The 25,640-nt window shown below is 42.8% G+C and overlaps 13 non-coding genes across 13 annotated transcripts; all 13 read right to left on the bottom strand.

The window, feature by feature from the left end:
* Positions 1-11,618: 11,618 nt before the first annotated feature.
* On the bottom strand, positions 11,619-11,727 carry TRNAL-CAA (transfer RNA leucine (anticodon CAA)). Its single transcript has 2 exons — positions 11,690-11,727; positions 11,619-11,664 (listed from the first exon to the last, which is right to left on the bottom strand). It is a non-coding gene; the product is annotated as a tRNA-Leu (tRNA).
* A 793-nt stretch (positions 11,728-12,520) lies between these two features.
* On the bottom strand, positions 12,521-12,629 carry TRNAL-CAA (transfer RNA leucine (anticodon CAA)). The gene is made up of 2 exons: positions 12,592-12,629; positions 12,521-12,566 (listed from the first exon to the last, which is right to left on the bottom strand). It is a non-coding gene; the product is annotated as a tRNA-Leu (tRNA).
* A 791-nt stretch (positions 12,630-13,420) lies between these two features.
* On the bottom strand, positions 13,421-13,529 carry TRNAL-CAA (transfer RNA leucine (anticodon CAA)). Its single transcript has 2 exons — positions 13,492-13,529; positions 13,421-13,466 (listed from the first exon to the last, which is right to left on the bottom strand). It is a non-coding gene; the product is annotated as a tRNA-Leu (tRNA).
* A 793-nt stretch (positions 13,530-14,322) lies between these two features.
* TRNAL-CAA (transfer RNA leucine (anticodon CAA)) lies at positions 14,323-14,431 on the bottom strand. The gene is made up of 2 exons: positions 14,394-14,431; positions 14,323-14,368 (listed from the first exon to the last, which is right to left on the bottom strand). It is a non-coding gene; the product is annotated as a tRNA-Leu (tRNA).
* Positions 14,432-15,224: 793 nt separating this feature from the next.
* TRNAL-CAA (transfer RNA leucine (anticodon CAA)) lies at positions 15,225-15,333 on the bottom strand. Its single transcript has 2 exons — positions 15,296-15,333; positions 15,225-15,270 (listed from the first exon to the last, which is right to left on the bottom strand). It is a non-coding gene; the product is annotated as a tRNA-Leu (tRNA).
* A 790-nt stretch (positions 15,334-16,123) lies between these two features.
* Positions 16,124-16,232, bottom strand: TRNAL-CAA (transfer RNA leucine (anticodon CAA)). The gene is made up of 2 exons: positions 16,195-16,232; positions 16,124-16,169 (listed from the first exon to the last, which is right to left on the bottom strand). It is a non-coding gene; the product is annotated as a tRNA-Leu (tRNA).
* A 793-nt stretch (positions 16,233-17,025) lies between these two features.
* Positions 17,026-17,134, bottom strand: TRNAL-CAA (transfer RNA leucine (anticodon CAA)). The gene is made up of 2 exons: positions 17,097-17,134; positions 17,026-17,071 (listed from the first exon to the last, which is right to left on the bottom strand). It is a non-coding gene; the product is annotated as a tRNA-Leu (tRNA).
* Positions 17,135-17,924: 790 nt separating this feature from the next.
* TRNAL-CAA (transfer RNA leucine (anticodon CAA)) lies at positions 17,925-18,033 on the bottom strand. Its single transcript has 2 exons — positions 17,996-18,033; positions 17,925-17,970 (listed from the first exon to the last, which is right to left on the bottom strand). It is a non-coding gene; the product is annotated as a tRNA-Leu (tRNA).
* A 791-nt stretch (positions 18,034-18,824) lies between these two features.
* On the bottom strand, positions 18,825-18,933 carry TRNAL-CAA (transfer RNA leucine (anticodon CAA)). The gene is made up of 2 exons: positions 18,896-18,933; positions 18,825-18,870 (listed from the first exon to the last, which is right to left on the bottom strand). It is a non-coding gene; the product is annotated as a tRNA-Leu (tRNA).
* A 793-nt stretch (positions 18,934-19,726) lies between these two features.
* Positions 19,727-19,835, bottom strand: TRNAL-CAA (transfer RNA leucine (anticodon CAA)). Its single transcript has 2 exons — positions 19,798-19,835; positions 19,727-19,772 (listed from the first exon to the last, which is right to left on the bottom strand). It is a non-coding gene; the product is annotated as a tRNA-Leu (tRNA).
* A 793-nt stretch (positions 19,836-20,628) lies between these two features.
* On the bottom strand, positions 20,629-20,737 carry TRNAL-CAA (transfer RNA leucine (anticodon CAA)). The gene is made up of 2 exons: positions 20,700-20,737; positions 20,629-20,674 (listed from the first exon to the last, which is right to left on the bottom strand). It is a non-coding gene; the product is annotated as a tRNA-Leu (tRNA).
* A 2,158-nt stretch (positions 20,738-22,895) lies between these two features.
* TRNAL-CAA (transfer RNA leucine (anticodon CAA)) lies at positions 22,896-23,004 on the bottom strand. The gene is made up of 2 exons: positions 22,967-23,004; positions 22,896-22,941 (listed from the first exon to the last, which is right to left on the bottom strand). It is a non-coding gene; the product is annotated as a tRNA-Leu (tRNA).
* A 1,958-nt stretch (positions 23,005-24,962) lies between these two features.
* On the bottom strand, positions 24,963-25,071 carry TRNAL-CAA (transfer RNA leucine (anticodon CAA)). The gene is made up of 2 exons: positions 25,034-25,071; positions 24,963-25,008 (listed from the first exon to the last, which is right to left on the bottom strand). It is a non-coding gene; the product is annotated as a tRNA-Leu (tRNA).
* Positions 25,072-25,640: the final 569 nt, after the last annotated feature.

The raw sequence follows: 25,640 nt of genomic DNA, 5'->3' as shown, positions 1-25,640 counted from the left end.
TGTTTAAGTGGTTGTCACCCCCCCCCCCGCAGTGTGTAATGTCAGAGAGGAATACGGCCGGCCCTACTGCTCTAATGAATGCAGATATTGGTTTGACACCAAGTACGACCAGGCCTGTATCTCAGCAAATACCGGCTGCAGGAGCAGGCGGGTGCCGGCATGCAATGAAAGTACCCGGTTAATTAAAGCAAAGTAGGCTGCGGTCCCACAGTTAGTGCCGCAGCGTATGTATCCGGGCCCAGTACCCTCCCCATGAATCAACTTGGAAGCCTTTGCAATGCCGAAAGAATGCCTGAGGAATCCATCAGAGAGGGGATTGTCTAGAGCTTTTTGGGCAAAAGTTGCTGGGGATGGGTCCAGGGACAGCTGGGTGAATGTACTACCTTTTCTTCTGCAGATACGTTATTGGGAGGTAATTTTAGCATAAAAGGTTTGCAGGGGTTCCTTAAGTGTATGCTAGGGCTGTTTACCAAGCATTTACCTGGGGGTGTTGGGACCATTCGGTTATACAGTACATTCCATTGCGCAGGTAGTGGGGGCAGAGTCCAAAGATAGTCCGGTTGTGGAAGAGGGTGCGGTAGTGTAAAGGATCTGCCAGGCACAACTTCTGTGTATACGCCCATAGGTAATCAGTCTGCACCTGAGTCTATGTCTCTGAGACTGACTCCATCTTCCACCACTCAGGATGGCAGGCTTAGGAGTGGGAGAGCCTATCGCAGCCTGGCCAGACGGAGCTAGCTCCCGCCCTCTGTTTATTTATACCTGTCTTTCCTGTTCCTCCTTTGCTTGTGATTCTTGTCGTGTGGTTTCCTGGCCCAGCTACAGCTTCTTACTATTTGATCCTGCTCCATACTGACCCTGGCTTACTGTCTACTCTCCTACTCTGCGTTTGGTACCTTGTGCACTCCTGGTTTGACTCGGCTCGTTCACAACTTTTGTTGCTCACGGTGTTGCCGTGGGCAACTGCCCCATTTCCCTTAGCTTTGTGTACCCTTGTCTGTTTGTCTCGTGCACTTACTGAGCGTAGGGACCGCCGCCCAGTTGTACCCCGTCGCCTAGGGCGGGTCGTTGCAAGTAGGCAGGGACAGAGTGGCGGGCAGATTAGGGCTCACTTGTCCGTTTCCCTACCCCCGTCATTACATAATCACAAGCCCATATAGCTAGTCTTCCCTGGTCCCTGACACTACTATGGACCCCCTTGAGACCCTGGCCCAGCAAATACAGGTCCAGGCCCTGGCTCAGAGGGTCAACCAGCCTGACGCTACCATGGTAGTGCCCCTCACCTCACCTCTTGAACCCCACCTCAAGTTGCATGACCGGTTCTCAGGGGACCGGAGGACTTTTCTCTCCTTTCGGGAGAGTTGTAGGCTCTACTTTCACTTAAAGCCTCACTCCTCAGGTTCTGAGAGCCAGTGGGTGGGTATAATTATGTCCCGGCTCCAGGAAGGGCCCCAAGAGTGGGCCTTCTCCTTGGCTCCTGACGCCCCTGAACTTTCCTCCGTTGATCGTTTCTTTTCTGCTCTCGGACTCATTTATGACGAGACTGACAGGACTGCCTTTGCCGAGAGTCAGCTGGTGACCTTACGTCAGGGTAAGAGACCTGTTGAGGAGTATTGTTCTGACTTTAGGAAGTGGTGCGTAGCTTCTCGGTGGAATGACCCTGCCTTAGGGTGCCAGTTTAGGTTGGGTCTGTCGAACGCCCTGAAAGATCTGCTAGTTAGCTATCCCTCTTCAGACTCCTTAGACCAGGTTATGGCTTTAGCGGTACGACTTGACCGACGTCTCAGGGAACGACAACTTGAACGTTTTTGTGTTTTCCCCTCTGACTCCCCCATGATGCCTCCCGAGGTCCCGTTGCTTCGCTCTTCCACGGAAGACTCGGAGGTACCTATGCAACTCGGGGCCTCCGTGTCCCCCCGACAACGTAGAGAGTTCTGCAGGAAGAATGGTCTCTGCTTCTATTGTGGGGATGACAAGCATCAAGTGAACACCTGTCCTAGGTGTAAGAATAAACAGCCGGAAAACTTCCGCGCCTAAGTGATCATCGGGGAGGTCACTTGGGCGCACAGGTATTTCCCGTAAATATGAATTGTAATAAAATCTTGCTTCCCTTTCAGGTCTCTTTTGGTGGTAGGTCTGATACCGGCAGTGCCTTCGTGGATTCAGGGTCTTCTGCTAATATCATGTCTGTGGAATTTGCTATGTCTCTAGCTATGCCTTTGATTGATTTGCCTAAACCTGTCCCGGTAGTGGGTATCGACTCCACTCCTCTTGCTAATGGTTATTTTACACAGCATACCCCTGTTTTTTAACTCCTTGTGGGCTCCATGCATTTGGAGCAGTGCTCTGTACTGTTGATGCAGGGATTATCGTCCGATTTGGTTTTAGGCCTTCCCTGGTTGCAGTTGCATAATCCCACATTTGACTGGAATACTGGGGAGCTTACCAAATGGGGTAATGAATGCTTGACATCATGTTTTTCTGTTAATTCTATTTCTCCCCCTGAGGAGGTGAACACGCTACCTGAGTTTGTTCAGGAGTTCGCTGATGTTTTCTCTAAGGAGGCCTCCGAAGTGTTACCTCCTCATAGAGAATACGATTGCGCTATCGAATTGGTACCAGGAGCTAAGCTCCCTAATGGTAGAATATTTAATCTTTCTTGTCCCGAACGTGAAGCCATGAGAGAGTATATCCAGGAATGCCTGGCCAAGGGTTACATTCGCCCCTCTACTTCTCCGGTAGGTGCTGGCTTCTTCTTTGTAGGGAAGAAGGATGGTGGTCTTAGACCATGCATTGACTACCGTAACTTGAATAAGGTCACTGTAAGGAACCAGTATCCCCTTCCTTTGATTCCTGATCTCTTTAATCAGGTTCAGGGGGCCCAATGGTTCTCTAAGTTTGATCTACGGGGGGCGTATAACCTTATCCGTATCAAAGAGGGGGATGTGTGGGAGACTGCGTTTAACACGCCCGAAGGTCATTTCGAATACCTCGTCATGCCCTTTGGGTTGTGTAATGCTCCTGCGGTCTTCCAGAATTTCATAAATGAGATTTTAAGAGATTACCTGGGGGTATTTCTTGTAGTGTACCTTGATGACATACTGGTGTTTTCCAAGGACTTGTCCTCCCACATTGAGCATGTCAGGAAGGTGCTCCAGGTCCTTCGGGAAAACAAACTGTTTGCGAAAACCGAAAAATGTGTGTTTGGGGTACAGGAGATACCATTTTTGGGTCAAATCCTCACTCCTCATGAATTCCCTTGCCCCCTGCCAAGGTCCAGGCTGTGTCGGAATGGGTCCAACCTGCCTCCCTGAAGGCGTTACAGTGTTTCTTGGGGTTCTCTAATTATTACAGGAGATTTATTGCTAACTTCTCGGTCATCGCTAAGCCTCTTACAGACCTCACTCGCAAAGGTGCTGATCTCCTCCACTGGCCTCCTGAGGCTGTCCAGGCTTTTGAGGTCCTTAAGAAGTGCTTTATCTCGGCCCCGGTGCTGGTTCAGCCCAACCAAATGGAGCCATTTATCGTGGAAGTTGACGCATCCGAGGTGGGATTGGGGGCTGTCTTGTCCCAGAGTACCAGGTCTCTCACACATTTCCGTCCCTGTGCCTACTTCTCCAGGAAGTTTTCACCCACTGAGAGTAACTATGATATTGGCAACCGCAAACTCTTAGCCATTAAATGGGCATTTTAAGAGTGGCGCCACTTCCTGGAGGGGGATAGGCACCAGGTAACGGTCCTTACCGACCACAAGAATCTGGTTTTCCTAGAATCTGCCCGGAGGCTAAACCCGAGACAAGCTCGATGGGCGCTATTTTTTACCAGATTCAACTTTTTGGTTACCTATAGGGCTGGGTCTAAAAATATTAAGGCCGATGCACTGTCGCGTAGCTTCATGGCCAGCCCTCGTTCGGAGGAAGATCCTGCTTGTATTTTGCCTCCTGGTATAATCATTTCTTCTATTGATTCTGATTTAGTCTCTGAAATTGCGGCTGATCAAGGTTCAGCTCCCGGGAACCTTCCTGAGGACAAGCTGTTGTTCCCCTGCAATTCCGGCTAAGGTTACTTAGGGAAAATCATGACTCCGCACTATCTGGTCATCCAGGCGTCCTGGGTACCAAACACCTCATTGCCAGAAACTATTGGTGGCCTGGGTTGCCTAAAAAACGTTAAGGCCTACGTCGCCGCTTGTGAGGTTTGTGCTAGGTCCAAGACTCCCAGGTCCCGACCAGCAGGCTTACTACGTTCTTTGCCCATTCCCCAGAGACCTTGGACCCATATCTCCATGGATTTTATCACCAATTTGCCTCCATCTCAAGGCAAGTCGGTGGTGTGGGTTGTAGTAGACCGCTTTAGTAAAATGTGCCACTTTGTGCCCCTCAAGAAACTACCCAATGCCAAGACGTTAGCTACCTTGTTTGTCAAACACATCCTGCGTCTCCATGGGGTCCCTGTCAATATTGTTTCGGACAGATGGGTACAATTTGTTTCATTGTTTTGGAGAGCCTTCTGTAAAAAGTTGGAGATTGATCTGTCCTTCTCCTCTGCCTTCCATCCTGAAACTAATGGCCAAACTGAGAGGACTAATCAATCTCTAGAACAATATTTAAGGTGTTTTATCTCTGACTGTCAATATGATTGGGTCTCATTCATTCCCCTCGCCGAATTTTCCCTTAATAACCGGGTCAGTAACTCGTCAGGGGTCTCACCTTTTTATGTAATTTTGGGTTTAATCCACGGTTGTCCTCCATTTCACCTGGTAGTTCCAACAATCCCGAGGTAGAGGTCGTTCATCCGGAACTGTGCACAGTCTGGGCCCAGGTTCAGAAGAACCTAGAGGCGTCCCAGAGCGTACAAAAAACTCAGGCTGATAGAAGACGTTCTGCTAACCCCTTGTTTATGGTCGGGGATCTGGTGTGGTTATCGTCTAGGAACTTTCGCCTTAAGGTCCCGTCCAAGAAGTTTGCTCCCCGTTTTATTGGGCCGTATAAGGTCATTGAAGTCCTCAATCCTGTCTCCTTCTGACTGGAGTTACCCCCATCTTTTCGAATACACGACGTGTTTCATGCCTCCCTCCTTAAATGCTGCTCCCCGTCCTTGGCTCCCTCGAGGAAACCTCCTGTTCCCGTTCTCACCCCTGAGGGGGTGGAATTAGAAGTGGCCAAGATTGTGGACAGCAAGATGGTCCAAGGCTCCCTCCTGTACCTGGTCCATTGGAGAGGATACGGGCCTGAGGAGAGGACTTGGGTACCCGACCGGGATGTTCACGCTGGGGTATTGGTCAGGAAGTTCCACCTTCATTTCCCCAATAAACCAGGTCCACTTAGAAAGGGTCCGGTGGCCCCTCATAAAAGGGGGGGTACTGTAAAGGATCTGCCAGGCACAACTTCTGTGTATACGCCCATAGGTAATCAGTCTGCACCTGAGTCTATGTCTCTGAGACTGACTCCATCATCCACCACTCAGGATGGCAGGCTTAGGAGTGGGAGAGCCTATCGCTGCCTGGCCAGACGGAGCTAGCTCCCGCCCTCTGTCTATTTATACCTGCCTTTCCTGTTCCTCCTTTGCTTGTGATTCTTCTCGTGTGGTTTCCTGGCCCAGCTACAGCTTCTTACTATTTGATCCTGCTCCATACTGACCCTGGCTTACTGACTACTCTCCTGCTCTGCGTCTGGTACCTCGGGCACTCCTGGTTTGACTCGGCTCCTTCACCACTCTTGTTGCTCACGGTGTTGCCGTGGGCAACTGCCCCATTTCCCTTAGCTTTGTGTACCCTTGTCTGTTTGTCTCGTGCACTTAGGGGCCGCCGCCCAGTTGTACCCCGTCGCCTAGGGCGGGTCGTGGCAAGTAGGCAGGGACAGAGTGGCGGGCAGATTAGGGCTCACTTGTCCGTTTCCCTACCCCCGTCATTACAGGTAGCACATGGAACGGAGGAATATACTCTTTTTAGCCTCCTCTAAGGCTAAATCGACTGATAAGTGCACCTGGCAGATGCAGAAAAGTGAGAAATATTTGTCTATTTGCAACGGGCTGTTAGGGGCACACTTGAAGGTAGAGGTTAAAGAGAAAATATGAAAGGAAGAGTATGTGGAGATAATTTTTATCTTGACGTGTTAAACTGGACAAGAGTGAAAGGGAATAGGTAGCGCGTATGCAGTATAGGCTTTTCCCATGTACTTTTTCTTATTGCTAGCCCCTGAAGACGCCTAATGTGGCGAAACATGTCGGGGGTGCTGTGTTGTTATTTATATTAGTGTTGCATCCTATACCTGTCCTTCTGATGCACTAAATAGACAACATAGTGATTGAATACATATCACAATATTCCTGAAATGTAGACTGCTAATTACCGTATCTAGTAATACCAGTAGATGCATTTGGTCAACTAATTTTAAATATTGCTTCTATGGTGTAGGGAACCTTTTTGAATTTTAAATTTGCCAGATACAATTTGTTACGTTTTAAGTCATTTAGTGAGGTGGAAAATAGGCACTTCTTTTGTCTTTGGGAAATCTGTAGAGAAATAGTGATCGATACAGAGCTTACTTTTAGGGCATGTTCACACAGCTTATTTTCGGTCGTTTTTCGGGCTGTAAACGGCTGAAAAATTACCGAAAAATCGAAAGCAGAATGCCTCCAAACTTCTGCCCATTGATTTCAAAGGGAAAAACAGCGTTCTGTTCTGTAAAAAAAAACGTCCGCAAATAAGAAGTGCATGTCACTTCTTGAGACGTTTTTGGAGGCATTTTTCATTGACTCTATAGAAAAACTGCTCCAAAAACGGCCGTAAGAAACGCAGCGAAAAATGCTTAAAAAACGGCTGAATCTCAGGAGCTATTTTCCCTTGAAAACAGCTCCATATTTTCAGCCGTATTATGTTAATCGTGTGAATATAGCCTGATAGTGATCGATACAGAGCTTATGTTTATCCTTCTTTGCCAGAGGATAAACTCAGGGAGCTAAAGCTCGTGGTGTAGCGGGCAATCCAGGTTAGAAAAAACAGTGCGGACAGTAGCACCAACAGCATCAAACAGCTGTCTGCTCTATCTGCACCTTACTGAGTGCTGTTGGCATGGCTGATCTGCTGTTTTGACACGCAATACCTTCTTCTTATTGGGAGAGTGATGTGCCCTGTGTAGTCGCAGGGGTCACACTCTAAGGCCGGATTCACACGGGTGTGTGTGTTTTGCGCACGCAAAAAACGCTGCATTTTGAGCGCGCAAAAGGTACTTAACAGCTCCGTGTGTCAGCCCCGTATGATGCGCGGCTGCGTGATTTTCGCGCAGCCGCCATCTTTATGACACTCCGTTTGGATGTTTGTAAACGTGGTGCTTTTCTGTTTTCATTCATAGTTTGACAGCTGTTGCGCAAATCACGCTCGTCCCACGGAAGTTCTTCTGTGTGGTGCGCGTGATTTTCACACACCCATTGACTTCAATGGGTGGGTGAAATGCGCGAAATACGCACAAAGAACGGACATGTCATGAGTTTTTCGCAGCGGACTCACACTGCGTAAAAATCACGCAACTGTCTGCACGGCCCCATAGACTAATATAGGTCCGCGCGACACTCGTGAAATCATGCGCGTTGCACCGACGTATATCCCGTTCGTCTGAATAAGCCATAAGGCTGGCCCAGTTGACCACTCACATTTAACTAGAAGAGGAAAGTAGTGTTAGGGTATGTGCACACACACTAATTACGTCCGTAATTGACGGACGTATTTCGGCCGCAAGTCCCGGACCGAACACAGTGCAGGGAGCCGGGCTCCTAGCATCATACTTATGTACGATGCTAGGAGTCCCTGCTACTCCGTGGAACTGCTGTCCCGTACTGAAAACATGATTACAGTACGGGACAGTTGTCCTGCAGAGAGGCAGGGACTCCTAGCATCGTACATAACTATGATGCTAGGAGCCCGGCTCCCTGCACTGTGTTCGGTCCTGGACTTGCGGCCGAAATACGTCCGTCAATTACGGACGTAATTAGTGTGTGTGCACATACCCTTAATGGAACAGGGAGGATCTGCGTATTTAGCAGCTGCTGTATTTTAGGGGGCACATTGTGGGTGGTACTGTTCAGAGGCCTGGACACTTTGCCTGGCATAATATAGTGGGCACCATGGCTAGCATTTTTGGGGAGTTATAATCAAAGAAGATTGTTGCCCTGTAAGAAGAGCCTATAGTAAATATCATATTTCACAGAAAACAATGTTTCTTAGATGTTTCCATGTCTTGTTATTGCTCTGTTGAAATGTTGAGTATAATTGGGAGAAACCAACCACTTTTACAAATAGTCACTTATGAAATTAATTGTCAGTGCTAACCCCTGCATATGATTTCCTAGACTGGCTTTTAATTTAAGTGGCTGTAAACTCACACGTACTGTTTCAATTTACTAATTACTCAGCTAATCAAAGACAAGCACAGATGTACTTGGGATAAGTGTGTTTTTTTATCAGATAACAATCAAACAAGGCTAATGCAATCAAAATGTATTCATTTTAGACCATAATTCAAAGTTTTGCAACACAATTTAGCTATTGTAAGGAATTTCTCAATTTTAGAATTCATATATGCTAAAAAAAAAAAATTAACTCAAGCAGCAGCTACTGAAAGCCGTTACAATTGGCATGAATAAATGAATAAATACATTTTTGAAGAGCCAGCTTTATTTGCTTGAATTAATTAAAAAATAATTTAGAATAGATGGGTGACATTTAGCTACTTAGGCTGGGCGCTTGCACATGCAAAGCACATTTTTATGTATTTTCCCTATACACTTAGTGTGAGCAAAAACCGCATTGCACAACCACAATTTGTGGTAAAACAATGTTCTTGGCCGCATGGCCCACAACCTATATGTTTACGGGCATCCTTACAGAAGTACCAACAGTTGCTCTTAAGAATACATGCACACTTTGCAGAATTTGGTGCAGAAAATACATATAAAAACCACAGGTAAAAGCAGGCAATGCCGAAGGTAAACTCTGCACCTAATAGTGCCCTTTTTGATGCGTTTTTAGGTGCGGTTTTTACATTTTGATGCGCAAATAGGTGCCGGTGGGCAGAACCCTGTACTTTCTTTTTTGGCTGGGCTTGTGAAGAAGGGCCCCAGCACCCGAGGAGAAGAGGAGGCGCCCAGATGGAAGTGGAGGAAAAAGGACTCAAGTACAGTAAGTACATAGGGGGTCTAAATTTTTTTGGGGGGGTCTGTTCTGGGAAGTAAATTAATTTAGGGGTCTGATTGGGGGGAGCAAATTAAAGTAGGGGTCTGGAATTCTAAATTAATTTAGGGGTCTGGTTTTGGTTCTGATTAAGGTAGGGGTCTGATTGGGGGTGTAAATTAATTTAGATTTCTGGTCGGTGGTCTGAATTCATTTAGGTGTCTGCTCTGGGGTCTGAATTAATTTAGGGATCTGGTTGTGGGTGTAAATTAACTTAGGGGTCTGAACCAGTTTAGAAATCTTGAAAGGAGTCTGAAATAATTTAATTGTCTGGTCAGGTTTATGAATTCATTTTGTATCTAGTGTCTACGCAGGTGACGTGTGCGATGTGTGAGGAGTAGGTAAAGACCTTGTCCAGGTGTGCCGTGGCAGTGGAAGATCGTAGATTCTGCAGGAAAGCAGCAGTCCATACTGCAACTTGGTGAGTGAGTCTACTATGTAAAAGCAACCGCTTCAGTGCGATGATTTGATGTTACCCCCCGTGCACACCTACTGTCTCCCCCTTGGCCTTCCACAGAGCCCCTGCTAATCTGTCTCCCCTCTGCCCATCCACAGAGCCAGAGCCCCTGTCAGGATGAATATCCCCCCTGGACCCACTTCCGCCCCTGTCACTTTCTGCTCTCTTAGCCATCTCCCCCGCCACAGAGCCCCTGCCACCTAGTCTCTCCCCCTTGTCCCTTGCCCCGCCACTGACTGTATGGGGTACAGAAATTTCTGATGGAGGTCCTGCAGGCAAGCCACAATATTATGAGAAAGATTGTACAGAAAACAAAATACAGAATACTCTCACACACCTACAATTGGGGGGGGGGGGTAGTTTCTCAGTATAAGGCCATTTCTACAAGAGCGTAGTACAGGCCTATTTCTGCGCCTGTATTCCAGCTGCAAATCCTGGCATGACCGTGGGTCTGATGACCCGTAATGTAGCTTTATCGTAGCTTTTAAGTGAAACTAGCTTTATCGTGTATTTACAAAAGTCATCTGGTTTCTTTGTTTTTATCTAATTGATTTGCAGTGATTTTGTGGTTTAGAAAAAGAAATGAATGAGGTGGTTTTATTTTTTCCTTCATTTCTTGATCTACTGTTGCGCGAATCATGTGCAGCACACGGAAGTGCGTCCGTGTGCTGCGCCTGATTTTCACGCACCCATTGACTTCATTGGGAGCGTGATGCGCAAAAAATGCTTGAGTATAGGACATGTCGTGAGTTTCACCCAGCGGACACACGCTGTGTGAAAAATGTCTAAATGTCCCCATTGCCTTACATAGGTCCGTGTGACGCGCGTGATTTACGCGCGTGATTTTCATGGACGTGAACTACGCTCGTGTTAATAAGGTCTTAGTGTGCATTCACATGTATCAATAGTTTGCCATGTGGTTTTACTGCAAACTACTACAGATTTAAAAGCAGTTTTTGTCTACGTAGTTTTTACAGGTTTTGAATGTTTCATAGTCGATAATAAGTATGATGACTGAAAGCCAATTATGTGGTTTTAAATATTATCTAAACAATTTCCACAATAAACACATGAGAGAAAACATCTAAGCTAAGCTCTCGAGATAAACTGGGTGACATAAAAGCTGACCGTCCTAGAAAGAAATGCCTTCTTGTTCACACCTGCTAGAAATTAATTCATGTTGGATGATATTTACAGGAATAAGACCAGCACACACGTACATTCACCTAGTCGGTTAGGCAGCTGCTTCCCGATATGCCATCGGGACAACGGAAGTGGATTGACCCATGCCACGTTCAGGTAACCCCAGTCTCACAATGGTGCGCAACTGGCTGGAGTCAGAATTTATTTCCAGGATGTGAGTTGACTGACTTTATTGAACAAAATACTTTTCAGAAGTGGGAGTTGAACCCACACCTCCATTCAGAGCCCAGAACACCCAACTAGGGAAATATTTTCATCTCCAGTCTGGTGCCATAGACCACTCGGCCATCCTCATCTAACATCTGATTTAAGCTCTCGAGATAAACCAACTTTATTATATGTACTTGATATATATTTTTTTCTTTTTAGAGAATTTCAAGATTTTAAAAGAACTTATTCAAGTACAAGTTGATTTCTCATATGTTTGACTTATTGAACTCTAAGATCATTGGCTCTTCTGGGTGACATAAAAGCTGACCGTCCTAGAAAGAAATGCCTTCTTGTTCACACCTGCTAGAAATTAATTCATGTTGGATGATATTTACAGGAATAAGACCAGCACACACGTACATTCACCTAGTCGGTTAGGCAGCTGCTTCCCGATATGCCATCGGGACAACGGAAGACCCATGCCATGTTCAGGTAACCCCAGTCTCACAATGGTGCGCAACTGGCTGGAGTCAGAAGTTATTTCCAGAATGTGAGTTGACTGACGTTATTAAACAAAATACTTGTGAGAAGTGGGGTTTGAACCCACGCCTCCATTCAGAGACCAGAACACCCAACTAGGGAAGGATATTAATCTTGAGTCTGGCACCTTAGACCACTCGGCCATCCTGACACCCTGAGTGCTGAGAGAGAAGACTGAAAGGTAGATGCAATCACAGTGAATATACAAGTCATTTTGTCTATGAAAAACTTCAATAGTCGATAATAATTATGATGACTGACAGACTGATCTCTATATATTTATATTCAACTTGTGTCCATAAGGAGGACATTGCCATTTTACTTTGACCGGATAATGTCTCCTAGATAGAAGACAAAGAGTCTGGTGCCATAGACTGCTCGGCCATCCTAACTCCCTGAAGAGATAGGCTAGTAGACTGAAAGGTACATGCAATCAACCTGAATAAACAAGCCAATTATGTGGTTTTAAATATTATCTAAACAATTTCCACAATAAACTCATGAGAGAAAACATCTGATCTAAGCTCTTGAGATAAACCAACTTTATTATATGTACTTGATATATATTTTTTTCTTTTTAGAGAATTTCAAGATTTTAAAAGAACTTATTCAAGTACAAGTTGATTTCTCATATGTTTGACTTATTGAACTCTAAGATCATTGGCTCTTCTGGGTGACATAAAAGCTGACCGTCCTAGAAAGAAATGCCTTCTTGTTCACACCTGCTAGAAATTAATTCATGTTGGATGATATTTACAGGAATAAGACCAGCACACACGTACATTCACATAGTCGGTTAGGCAGCTGCTTCCCGATATGCCATCGGGACAACGGAAGACCCATGCCATGTTCAGGTAACCCCAGTCTCACAATGGTGCGCAACTGGCTGGAGTCAGAAGTTATTTCCAGAATGTGAGTTGACTGACGTTATTAAACAAAATACTTGTCAGAAGTGGGATTTGAACCCACGCCTCCATTCAGAGACCAGAACACCCAACTAGGGAAGGATATTAATCTTGAGTCTGGCGCCTTAGACCACTCGGCCATCCTGACACCATGAGTGCTGAGAGAGAAGACTGAAAGGTAGATGCAATCACAGTGAATATACAAGTCATTTTGTCTATGAAAAACATCAATAGTCGATAATAAGTATGATGACTGACAGACTGATCTCTATATATTTATATTCAACTTGTGTCCATAAGGAGGACATTGCCATTTTACTTTGACCGGATAATGTCTCCTAGATAGAAGACAAAGAGTCTGGTGCCATAGACTGCTCGGCCATCCTAACTCCCTGAAAAGATAGGCTAGTAGACTGAAAGGTACATGCAATCAACCTGAATAAACAAGCCAATTATGTGGTTTTAAATATCAAAACAATTTCCACAATAAACTCATGAGAGAAAACATCTGATCTAAGCTCTCGAGATAAACCAACTTTATTATATGTACTTGATATATTTTTTTTTTCTTTTTAGAGAATTTCAAGATTTTAAAAGAACTTATTCAAGTACAAGTTGATTTCTCATATGTTTGACTTATTGAACTCTAAGATCATTGGCTCTTCTGGGTGACATAAAAGCTGACCGTCCTAGAAAGAAATGCCTTCTTGTTCACACCTGCTAGAAATTAATTCATGTTGGATGATATTTACAGGAATAAGACCAGCACACACGTACATTCACCTAGTCGGTTAGGCAGCTGCTTCCCGATATGCCATCGGGACAACGGAAGACCCATGCCATGTTCAGGTAACCCCAGTCTCACAATGGTGCGCAACTGGCTGGAGTCAGAAGTTATTTCCAGAATGTGAGTTGACTGACGTTATTAAACAAAATACTTGTCAGAAGTGGGATTTGAACCCACGCCTCCATTCAGAGACCAGAACACCCAACTAGGGAAGGATATTAATCTTGAGTCTGGCACCTTAGACCACTCAGCCATCCTGACACCATGAGTGCTGAGAGAGAAGACTGAAAGGTAGATGCAATCACAGTGAATATACAAGTCATTTTGTCTATGAAAAACTTCAATAGTCGATAATAATTATGATGACTGACAGACTGATCTCTATATATTTATATTCAACTTGTGTCCATAAGGAGGACATTGCCATTTTACTTTGACCGGATAATGTCTCCTAGATAGAAGACAAAGAGTCTGGTGCCATAGACTGCTCGGCCATCCTAACTCCCTGAAGAGATAGGCTAGTAGACTGAAAGGTACATGCAATCAACCTGAATAAACAAGCCAATTATGTGGTTTTAAATATTATCTAAACAATTTCCACAATAAACTCATGAGAAAAAACATCTGATCTAAGCTCTCGAAATAAACCAACTTTATTATATGTACTTGATATATATTTTTTTCTTTTTAGAGAATTTCAAGATTTTAAAAGAACTTATTCAAGTACAAGTTGATTTCTCATATGTTTGACTTATTGAACTCTAAGATCATTGGCTCTTCTGGGTGACATAAAAGCTTACCGTCCTAGAAAGAAATGCCTTCTTGTTCACACCTGCTAGAAATTAATTCATGTTGGATGATATTTACAGGAATAAGACCCGCACACACGTACATTCACCTAGTCGGTTAGGCAGCTGCTTCCCGATATGCCATCGGGACAACGGAAGACCCATGCCATGTTCAGGTAACCCCAGTCTCACAATGATGCGCAACTGGCTGGAGTCAGAAGTTATTTCCAGAATGTGAGTTGACTGACGTTATTGAACAAAATACTTGTCAGAAGTGGGATTTGAACCCACGCCTCCATTCAGAGACCAGAACACCCAACTAGGGAAGGATATTAATCTTGAGTCTGGCGCCTTAGACCACTCGGCCATCCTGACACCATGAGTGCTGAGAGAGAAGACTGAAAGGTAGATGCAATCACAGTGAATATACAAGTCATTTTGTCTATGAAAAACTTCAATAGTCGATAATAAGTATGATGACTGACAGACTGATCTCTATATATTTATATTCAACTTGTGTCCATAAGGAGGACATTGCCATTTTACTTTGACCGGATAATGTCTCCTAGATAGAAGACAAAGAGTCTGGTGCCATAGACTGCTCGGCCATCCTAACTCCCTGAAGAGATAGGCTAGTAGACTGAAAGGTACATGCAATCAACCTGAATAAACAAGCCAATTATGTGGTTTTAAATATTATCTAAACAATTTCCACAATAAACTCATGAGAGAAAACATCTGATCTAAGCTCTTGAGATAAACCAACTTTATTATATGTACTTGATATATATTTTTTTCTTTTTAGAGAATTTCAAGATTTTAAAAGAACTTATTCAAGTACAAGTTGATTTCTCATATGTTTGACTTATTGAACTCTAAGATCATTGGCTCTTCTGGGTGACATAAAAGCTGACCGTCCTAGAAAGAAATGCCTTCATGTTCACACCTGCTAGAAATTAATTCATGTTGGATGATATTTACAGGAATAAGACCAGCACACACGTACATTCACCTAGTCGGTTAGGCAGCTGCTTCCCGATATGCCATCGGGACAACGGAAGACCCATGCCATGTTCAGGTAACCCCAGTCTCACAATGGTGCGCAACTGGCTGGAGTCAGAAGTTATTTCCAGAATGTGAGTTGACTGACGTTATTAAACAAAATACTTGTCAGAAGTGGGATTTGAACCCACGCCTCCATTCAGAGACCAGAACACCCAACTAGGGAAGGATATTAATCTTGAGTCTGGCGCCTTAGACCACTCGGCCATCCTGACACCATGAGTGCTAAGAGAGAAGACTGAAAGGTAGATGCAATCACAGTGAATATACAAGTCATTTTGTCTATGAAAAACATCAATAGTCGATAATAAGTATGATGACTGACAGACTGATCTCTATATATTTATATTCAACTTGTGTCCATAAGGAGGACATTGCCATTTTACTTTGACCGGATAATGTCTCCTAGATAGAAGACAAAGAGTCTGGTGCCATAGACTGCTCGGCCATCCTAACTCCCTGAAAAGATAGGCTAGTAGACTGAAAGGTACATGCAATCAACCTGAATAAACAAGCCAATATGTGCTTTTAAATATCAAAACAATTTCCACAATAAACTCATGAGAGAAAACATCTGATCTAAGCTCTCGAGATAAACCAACTTTATTATATGTACTTGATATATATTTTTTTTCTATTTAGAGAATTTCAAGATTTTAAAAGAACTTATTCAAGTACAAGTTGATTTCTCATATGTTTGACTTATTGAACTCTAAGATCATTGGCTCTTCTGGGTGACATAAAAGCTGACCGTCCTAGAAAGAAATGCCTTCTTGTTCACACCTGCTAGAAATTAATTCATGTTGGATGATATTTACAGGAATAAGACCAGCACACACGTACATTCACCTAGTCGGTTAGGCAGCTGCTTCCCGATATGCCATCGGGACAACGGAAGACCCATGCCATGTTCAGGTAACCCCAGTCTCACAATGGTGCGCAACTGGCTGGAGTCAGAAGTTATTTCCAGAATGTGAGTTGACTGACGTTATTAAACAAAATACTTGTCAGAAGTGGGATTTGAACCCACGCCTCCATTCAGAGACCAGAACACCCAACTAGGGAAGGATATTAATCTTGAGTCTGGCGCCTTAGACCACTCGGCCATCCTGACACCATGACTGCTGAGAGAGAAGACTGAAAGGTAGATGCAATCACAGTGAATATACAAGTCATTTTGTCTATGAAAAACATCAATAGTCGATAATAAGTATGATGACTGACAGACTGATCTCTATATATTTATATTCAACTTGTGTCCATAAGGAGGACATTGCCATTTTACTTTGACCGGATAATGTCTCCTAGATAGAAGACAAAGAGTCTGGTGCCATAGACTGCTCGGCCATCCTAACTCCCTGAAGAGATAGGCTAGTAGACTGAAAGGTACATGCAATCAACCTGAATAAACAAGCCAATTATGTGGTTTTAAATATTATCTAAACAATTTCCACAATAAACTCATGAGAGAAAACATCTGATCTAAGCTCTTGAGATAAACCAACTTTATTATATGTACTTGATATATATTTTTTTCTTTTTAGAGAATTTCAAGATTTTAAAAGAACTTATTCAAGTACAAGTTGATTTCTCATATGTTTGACTTATTGAACTCTAAGATCATTGGCTCTTCTGGGTGACATAAAAGCTGACCGTCCTAGAAAGAAATGCCTTCATGTTCACACCTGCTAGAAATTAATTCATGTTGGATGATATTTACAGGAATAAGACCAGCACACACGTACATTCACCTAGTCGGTTAGGCAGCTGCTTCCCGATATGCCATCGGGACAACGGAAGACCCATGCCATGTTCAGGTAACCCCAGTCTCACAATGGTGCGCAACTGGCTGGAGTCAGAAGTTATTTCCAGAATGTGAGTTGACTGACGTTATTAAACAAAATACTTGTCAGAAGTGGGATTTGAACCCACGCCTCCATTCAGAGACCAGAACACCCAACTAGGGAAGGATATTAATCTTGAGTCTGGCGCCTTAGACCACTCGGCCATCCTGACACCATGAGTGCTAAGAGAGAAGACTGAAAGGTAGATGCAATCACAGTGAATATACAAGTCATTTTGTCTATGAAAAACATCAATAGTCGATAATAAGTATGATGACTGACAGACTGATCTCTATATATTTATATTCAACTTGTGTCCATAAGGAGGACATTGCCATTTTACTTTGACCGGATAATGTCTCCTAGATAGAAGACAAAGAGTCTGGTGCCATAGACTGCTCGGCCATCCTAACTCCCTGAAAAGATAGGCTAGTAGACTGAAAGGTACATGCAATCAACCTGAATAAACAAGCCAATATGTGCTTTTAAATATCAAAACAATTTCCACAATAAACTCATGAGAGAAAACATCTGATCTAAGCTCTCGAGATAAACCAACTTTATTATATGTACTTGATATATATTTTTTTTCTATTTAGAGAATTTCAAGATTTTAAAAGAACTTATTCAAGTACAAGTTGATTTCTCATATGTTTGACTTATTGAACTCTAAGATCATTGGCTCTTCTGGGTGACATAAAAGCTGACCGTCCTAGAAAGAAATGCCTTCTTGTTCACACCTGCTAGAAATTAATTCATGTTGGATGATATTTACAGGAATAAGACCAGCACACATGTACATTCACCTAGTCGGTTAGGCAGCTGCTTCCCGATATGCCATCGGGACAACGGAAGACCCATGCCATGTTCAGGTAACCCCAGTCTCACAATGGTGCGCAACTGGCTGGAGTCAGAAGTTATTTCCAGAATGTGAGTTGACTGACGTTATTAAACAAAATACTTGTCAGAAGTGGGATTTGAACCCACGCCTCCATTCAGAGACCAGAACACCCAACTAGGGAAGGATATTAATCTTGAGTCTGGCGCCTTAGACCACTCGGCCATCCTGACACCATGACTGCTGAGAGAGAAGACTGAAAGGTAGATGCAATCACAGTGAATATACAAGTCATTTTGTCTATGAAAAACATCAATAGTCGATAATAAGTATGATGACTGACAGACTGATCTCTATATATTTATATTCAACTTGTGTCCATAAGGAGGACATTGCCATTTTACTTTGACCGGATAATGTCTCCTAGATAGAAGACAAAGAGTCTGGTGCCATAGACTGCTCGGCCATCCTAACTCCCTGAAAAGATAGGCTAGTAGACTGAAAGGTACATGCAATCAACCTGAATAAACAAGCCAATTATGTGCTTTTAAATATCAAAACAATTTCCACAATAAGCTCATGAGAGAAAACATCTGATCTAAGCTCTCGAGATAAACCAACTTTATTATATGTACTTGATATATATTTTTTTTCTATTTAGAGAATTTCAAGATTTTAAAAGAACTTATTCAAGTACAAGTTGATTTCTCATATGTTTGACTTATTGAACTCTAAGATCATTGGCTCTTCTGGGTGACATAAAAGCTGACCGTCCTAGAAAGAAATGCCTTCTTGTTCACACCTGCTAGAAATTAATTCATGTTGGATGATATTTACAGGAATAAGACCAGCACAAACGTACATTCACCTAGTCGGTTAGGCAGCTGCTTCCCGATATGCCATCGGGACAACGGAAGACCCATGCCATGTTCAGGTAACCCCAGTCTCACAATGGTGCGCAACTGGCTGGAGTCAGAAGTTATTTCCAGAATGTGAGTTGACTGACGTTATTAAACAAAATACTTGTCAGAAGTGGGATTTGAACCCACACCTCCATTCAGAGACCAGAACACCCAACTAGGGAAGGATATTAATCTTGAGTCTGGCACCTTAGACCACTCGGCCATCCTGACACCACGAGTGCTGAGAGAGAAGACTGAAAGGTAGATGCAATCACAGTGAATATACAAGTCATTTTGTCTATGAAAAACTTCAATAGTCGATAATAATTATGATGACTGACAGACTGATCTCTATATATTTATATTCAACTTGTGTCCATAAGGAGGACATTGCCATTTTACTTTGACCGGATAATGTCTCCTAGATAGAAGACAAAGAGTCTGGTGCCATAGACTGCTCGGCCATCCTAACTCCCTGAAGGGATAGGCTAGTAGACTAAAAGGTACATGCAATCAACCTGAATAAACAAGCCAATTATGTGGTTTTAAATATTATCTAAACAATTTCCACAATAAACTCATGAGAGAAAACATCTGATCTAAGCTCTTGAGATAAACCAACTTTATTATATGTACTTGATATATATTTTTTTCTTTTTAGAGAATTTCAAGATTTTAAAAGAACTTATTCAAGTACAAGTTGATTTCTCATATGTTTGACTTATTGAACTCTAAGATCATTGGCTCTTCTGGGTGACATAAAAGCTGACCGTCCTAGAAAGAAATGCCTTCTTGTTCACACCTGCTAGAAATTAATTCATGTTGGATGATATTTACAGGAATAAGACCAGCACACACGTACATTCACATAGTCGGTTAGGCAGCTGCTTCCCGATATGCCATCGGGACAACGGAAGACCCATGCCATGTTCATGTAACCCCAGTCTCACAATGGTGCGCAACTGGCTGGAGTCAGAAGTTATTTCCAGAATGTGAGTTGACTGACGTTATTGAACAAAATACTTGTCAGAAGCGGGATTTGAACCCACGCCTCCATTCAGAGACCAGAACACCCAACTAGGGAAGGATATTAATCTTGAGTCTGGCGCCTTAGACCACTCGGCCATCCTGACACCATGAGTGCTGAGAGAGAAGACTGAAAGGTAGATGCAATCACAGTGAATATACAAGTCATTTTGTCTATGAAAAACTTCAATAGTCGATAATAAGTATGATGACTGACAGACTGATCTCTATATATTTATATTCAACTTGTGTCCATAAGGAGGACATTGCCATTTTACTTTGACCGGATAATGTCTCCTAGATAGAAGACAAAGAGTCTGGTGCCATAGACTGCTCGGCCATCCTAACTCCCTGAAGAGATAGGCTAGTAGACTGAAAGGTACATGCAATCAACCTGAATAAACAAGCCAATTATGTGGTTTTAAATATTATCTAAACAATTTCCACAATAAACTCATGAGAGAAAACATCTGATCTAAGCTCTCGAGATAAACCAACTTTATTATATGTACTTGATATATTTTTTTTTCTTTTTAGAGAATTTCAAGATTTTAAAAGAACTTATTCAAGTACAAGTTGATTTCTCATATGTTTGACTTATTGAACTCTAAGATCATTGGCTCTTCTGGGTGACATAAAAGCTGACCGTCCTAGACAGAAATGCCTTCTTGTTCACACCTGCTAGAAATTAATTCATGTTGGATGATATTTACAGGAATAAGACCAGCACACACGTACATTCACCTAGTCGGTTAGGCAGCTGCTTCCCGATATGCCATCAGGACAACGGAAGACCCATGCCATGTTCAGGTAACCCCAGTCTCACAATGGTGCGCAACTGGCTGGAGTCAGAAGTTATTTCCAGGATGTGAGTTGACTGACGTTATTGAACAAAATACTTGTCAGAAGTGGGATTTGAACCCACGCCTCCATTCAGAGACCAGAACACCCAACTAGGGAAGGATATTTATCTTGAGTCTGGCACCTTAGACCACTCAGCCATCCTGACACCATGAGTGCTGAAAGAGAAGACTGAAAGGTAGATGCAATCACAGTGAATATACAAGTCATTTTGTCTATGAAAAACTTCAATAGTCGATAATAAGTATGATGACTGACAGACTGATCTCTATATATTTATATTCAACTTGTGTCCATAAGGAGGACATTGCCATTTTACTTTGACCGGATAATGTCTCCTAGATAGAAGACAAAGAGTCTGGTGCCATAGACTGCTCGGCCATCCTAACTCCCTGAAGAGATAGGCTAGTAGACTGAAAGGTACATGCAATCAACCTGAATAAACAAGCCAATTATGTGGTTTTAAATATTATCTAAACAATTTCCACAATAAACTCATGAGAGAAAACATCTGATCTAAGCTCTCGAGATAAACCAACTTTATTATATGTACTTGATATATTTTTTTTTCTTTTTAGAGAATTTCAAGATTTTAAAAGAACTTATTCAAGTACAAGTTGATTTCTCATATGTTTGACTTATTGAACTCTAAGATCATTGGCTCTTCTGGGTGACATAAAAGCTGACCGTCCTAGAAAGAAATGCCTTCTTGTTCACACCTGCTAGAAATTAATTCATGTTGGATGATATTTACAGGAATAAGACCAGCACACACGTACATTCACCTAGTCGGTTAGGCAGCTGCTTCCCGATATGCCATGTTCAGGTAACCCCAGTCTCACAATGGTGCGCAACTGGCTGGAGTCAGAAGTTATTTCCAGGATGTGCGTTGACTGACGTTATTGAACAAAATACTTGTCAGAAGTGGGATTGGAACCCACGCCTCCATTCAGAGACCAGAACACCCAACTAGGGAAGGATATTAATCTTGACCCCATGAGTGCTGAGAGAGAAGACTGAAAGGTAGATGCAATCACAGTGAATATACAAGTCATTTTGTCTATGAAAAACATCAATAGTCGATAATAAGTATGATGACTGACAGACTGATCTCTATATATTTATATTCAACTTGTGTCCATAAGGAGGACATTGCCATTTTACTTTGACCGGATAATGTCTCCTAGATTTAAGACAAAGAGTCTGGTGCCATAGACTGCTCGGCCATCCTAACTCCCTGAAGAGATAGGCTAGTAGACTGAAAGGTACATGCAATCAACCTGAATAAACAAGCCAATTATGTGGTTTTAAATATTATCTAAACAATTTCCACAATAAACTCATGAGAGAAAACATCTGATCTAAGCTCTTGAGATAAACCAACTTTATTATATGTACTTGATATATATTTTTTTCTTTTTAGAGAATTTCAAGATTTTAAAAGAACTTATTCAAGTACAAGTTGATTTCTCATATGTTTGACTTTATTCAACTCTAAGATCATTGGCTCTTCTGGGTGACATAAAAGCTGACCGTCCTAGAAAGAAATGCCTTCTTGTTACCACCTGCTAGAGTTTAATTCATGTTGGATGATATTTACAGGAATAAGACCAACACACACTTACATTTACCAAGTGGGTTAGGCAGCTGCTTCCTAATATGCCATCGGGACAACGGAAGTGGATTGAGCCATGCCTCGTTCAGGTAACCCCAGTCTCACAATGGTGCGCAACTGGAGTCAGAAGTTATTTCCAGGAAGTGAGATGACTGACTTTATTGAACAAAATACTTGTCAGAAGTGGGATATGAACCCACAACTCTATTCAGAGACCAGAACACCCAACTAGGGAAGAATTTTCATCTTGAATCTGGCACCTTAGACTGATGCCATCCTGACATCCTGAGTGTTAGGAAAGAAGACTGAAAGGTACATGCAATCACCCTGAATATACAAGGCATTTTGTTATTCAAGTACAAGTTTATTTCTCATCTGTTTGACTTTATTCAACTCTAAGATCATTGGCTCTTCTGGGTGACATAAAAGCTGACCGTCCTAGAAAGAAATGCCTTCTTGTTCCCACCTGCTAGAGTTTAATTCATGTTGGATGATATTTACAGGAATAAGACCAGCACACACTTACATTTACCAAGTGGGTTAGGCAGCTGCTTCCTAATATGCCATCGGGACAACGGAAGTGGATTGAGCCATGCCTCGTTCAGGTAACCCCAGTCTCAGAATGGTGCGCAACTGGAGTCAGAAGTTATTTCCAGGAAGTGAGATGACTGACTTTATTGAACAAAATACTAGTCAGAAGTGGGATTTGAACCCACACCTCCATTCAGAGACCAGAACACCCAACTAGGGAAGAATTTTCATCTTGAGTCTGGTGCCTTAGACCGCTCGGCCATCCTGACATCCTAATTGATAGGAGAGAAGACTGAAAGGTACATGCAATCACACCGAATATACAAGTAATTTTGTTATTCAAGTACAAGTTTATTTCTCATCTGTTTGACTTTATTATACTCTAAGATCATTGGCTCTTCTGGGTGACATAAAAGCTGACCGTCCTAGAAAGAAATGCCTTCTTGTTCCCACCTGCTAGAGTTTAACTCATGTTGGATGATATTTATAGGAATAAGACCAGCACACACTTACTTTTACCAAGTGGGTTAGGCAGCTGCTTCCTAAAATGCCATCGGGACAACGGAAGTGGATTGAGCCATGCCTCGTTCAGGTAACCCCAGTCTCACAATGGTGCGCAACTGGAGTCAGAAGTTATTTCCAGGAAGTGAGATGACTGACTTTATTGAACAAAATACTTGCCAGAAGTGGGATTTGAACCCACGCCTTCATTCAGAGACCAGAACACCCAACTAGGGAAGAATTTTCATCTTGAGTCTGGCACCTTAGACTGATGCTATCCTGACATCCTGAGTGTTAGGAGAGAAGACTGAAAGGTACATGCAATCACCCCGAATATACAAGTCATTTTGTTATTCAAGTACAAGTTTATTTCTAATCTGTTTGACTTTATTCAACTCTAAGATCATTGGCTCTTCTGGGTGACATAAAAGCTGACCGTCCTAGAAAGAAATGCCTTCTTGTTCCCACCTGCTAGAGTTTAATTCATGTTGGATGATATTTACAGGAATAAGACCAGCACACACTTACATTTACCAAGTGGGTTAGGCAGCTGCTTCCTAATATGCCATCGGGACAACGGAAGTGGATTGAGCCATGCCTCGTTCAGGTAACCCCAGTCTCACAATGGTGCGCAACTGGAGTCAGAAGTTATTCCCAGGAAGTGAGATGACTGACTTTATTGAACAAAAAACTTGTCAGAAGTGGGATTTGAAACCACACCTCCATTCAGAGACCAGAACACCCAACTAGGGAAGAATTTTCATCTTGAGTCTGGCGCCTTAGACCGCTTGGCCATCCTGACATCCTAAGTGATAGGAGAGAAGACTGAAAGGTACATGCAATCACACCGAATATACAAGTAATTTTGTTATTCAAGTACAAGTTTATTTCTCATCTGTTTGACTTTATTAAACTCTAAGATCATTGGCTCTTCTGGGTGACATAAAAGCTGACCGTCCTACAAAGAAATGCCTTCTTGTTCCCACCTGCTAGAGTTTAATTCATGTTGGATGATATTTATAGGAATAAGACCAGCACACACTTTTTTTACCAAGTGGGTTAGGCAGCTGCTTCCTAAAATGCCATCGGGACAACGGAAGTGGATTGAGCCATGCCTCGTTCAGGTAACCCCAGTCTCACAATGGTGCGCAACTGGAGTCAGAAGTTATTTCCAGGAAGTGAGATGACTGACTTTATTGAACAAAATACTTGCCAGAAGTGGGATTTGAACCCACGCCTTCATTCAGAGACCAGAACACCCAACTAGGGAAGAATTTTCATCTTGAGTCTGGCACCTTAGACTGATGCTATCCTGACATCCTGAGTGTTAGGAGAGAAGACTGAAAGGTACATGCAATCACCCCGAATATACAAGTCATTTTGTTATTCAAGTACAAGTTTATTTCTAATCTGTTTGACTTTATTCAACTCTAAGATCATTGGCTCTTCTGGGTGACATAAAAGCTGACCGTCCTAGAAAGAAATGCCTTCTTGTTCCCACCTGCTAGAGTTTAATTCATGTTGGATGATATTTACAGGAATAAGACCAGCACACACTTACATTTACCAAGTGGGTTAGGCAGCTGCTTCCTAATATGCCATCGGGACAATGGAAGTGGATTGAGCCATGCCTCGTTCAGGTAACCCCAGTCTCACAATGGTGCGCAACTGGAGTCAGAAGTTATTCCCAGGAAGTGAGATGACTGACTTTATTGAACAAAAAACTTGTCAGAAGTGGGATTTGAACCCACACCTCTATTCAGAGACCAGAACACCCAACTAGGGAAGAATTTTCATCTTGAGTCTGGCGCCTTAGACCGCTTGGCCATCCTGACATCCTAAGTGATAGGAGAGAAGACTGAAAGGTACATGCAATCACACCGAATATACAAGTAATTTTGTTATTCAAGTACAAGTTTATTTCTCATCTGTTTGACTTTATTATACTCTAAGATCATTGGCTCTTCTGGGTGACATAAAAGCTGACCGTCCTAGAAAGAAATGCCTTCTTGTTCCCACCTGCTAGAGTTTAATTCATGTTGGATGATATTTATAGGAATAAGACCAGCACACACTTACTTTTACCAAGTGGGTTAGGCAGCTGCTTCCTAAAATGCCATCGGGACAACGGAAGTGGATTGAGCCATGCCTCGTTCAGGTAACCCCAGTCTCACAATGGTGCGCAACTGGAGTCAGAAGTTATTTCCAGGAAGTGAGATGACTGACTTTATTGAACAAAATACTTGCCAGAAGTGGGATTTGAACCCACGCCTTCATTCAGAGACCAGAACACCCAACTAGGGAAGAATTTTCATCTTGAGTCTGGCACCTTAGACTGATGCTATCCTGACATCCTGAGTGTTAGGAGAGAAGACTGAAAGGTACATGCAATCACCCCGAATAT

This window comes from Rhinoderma darwinii, chromosome 4, assembly GCF_050947455.1.
Source record: "Rhinoderma darwinii isolate aRhiDar2 chromosome 4, aRhiDar2.hap1, whole genome shotgun sequence".
In the NCBI taxonomy this organism is placed as follows: Eukaryota; Metazoa; Chordata; class Amphibia; order Anura; family Rhinodermatidae; genus Rhinoderma; species Rhinoderma darwinii.
Note: the sequence above shows the minus strand (reverse complement) of the source record. Positions and strands in the feature narration are given on the sequence as shown.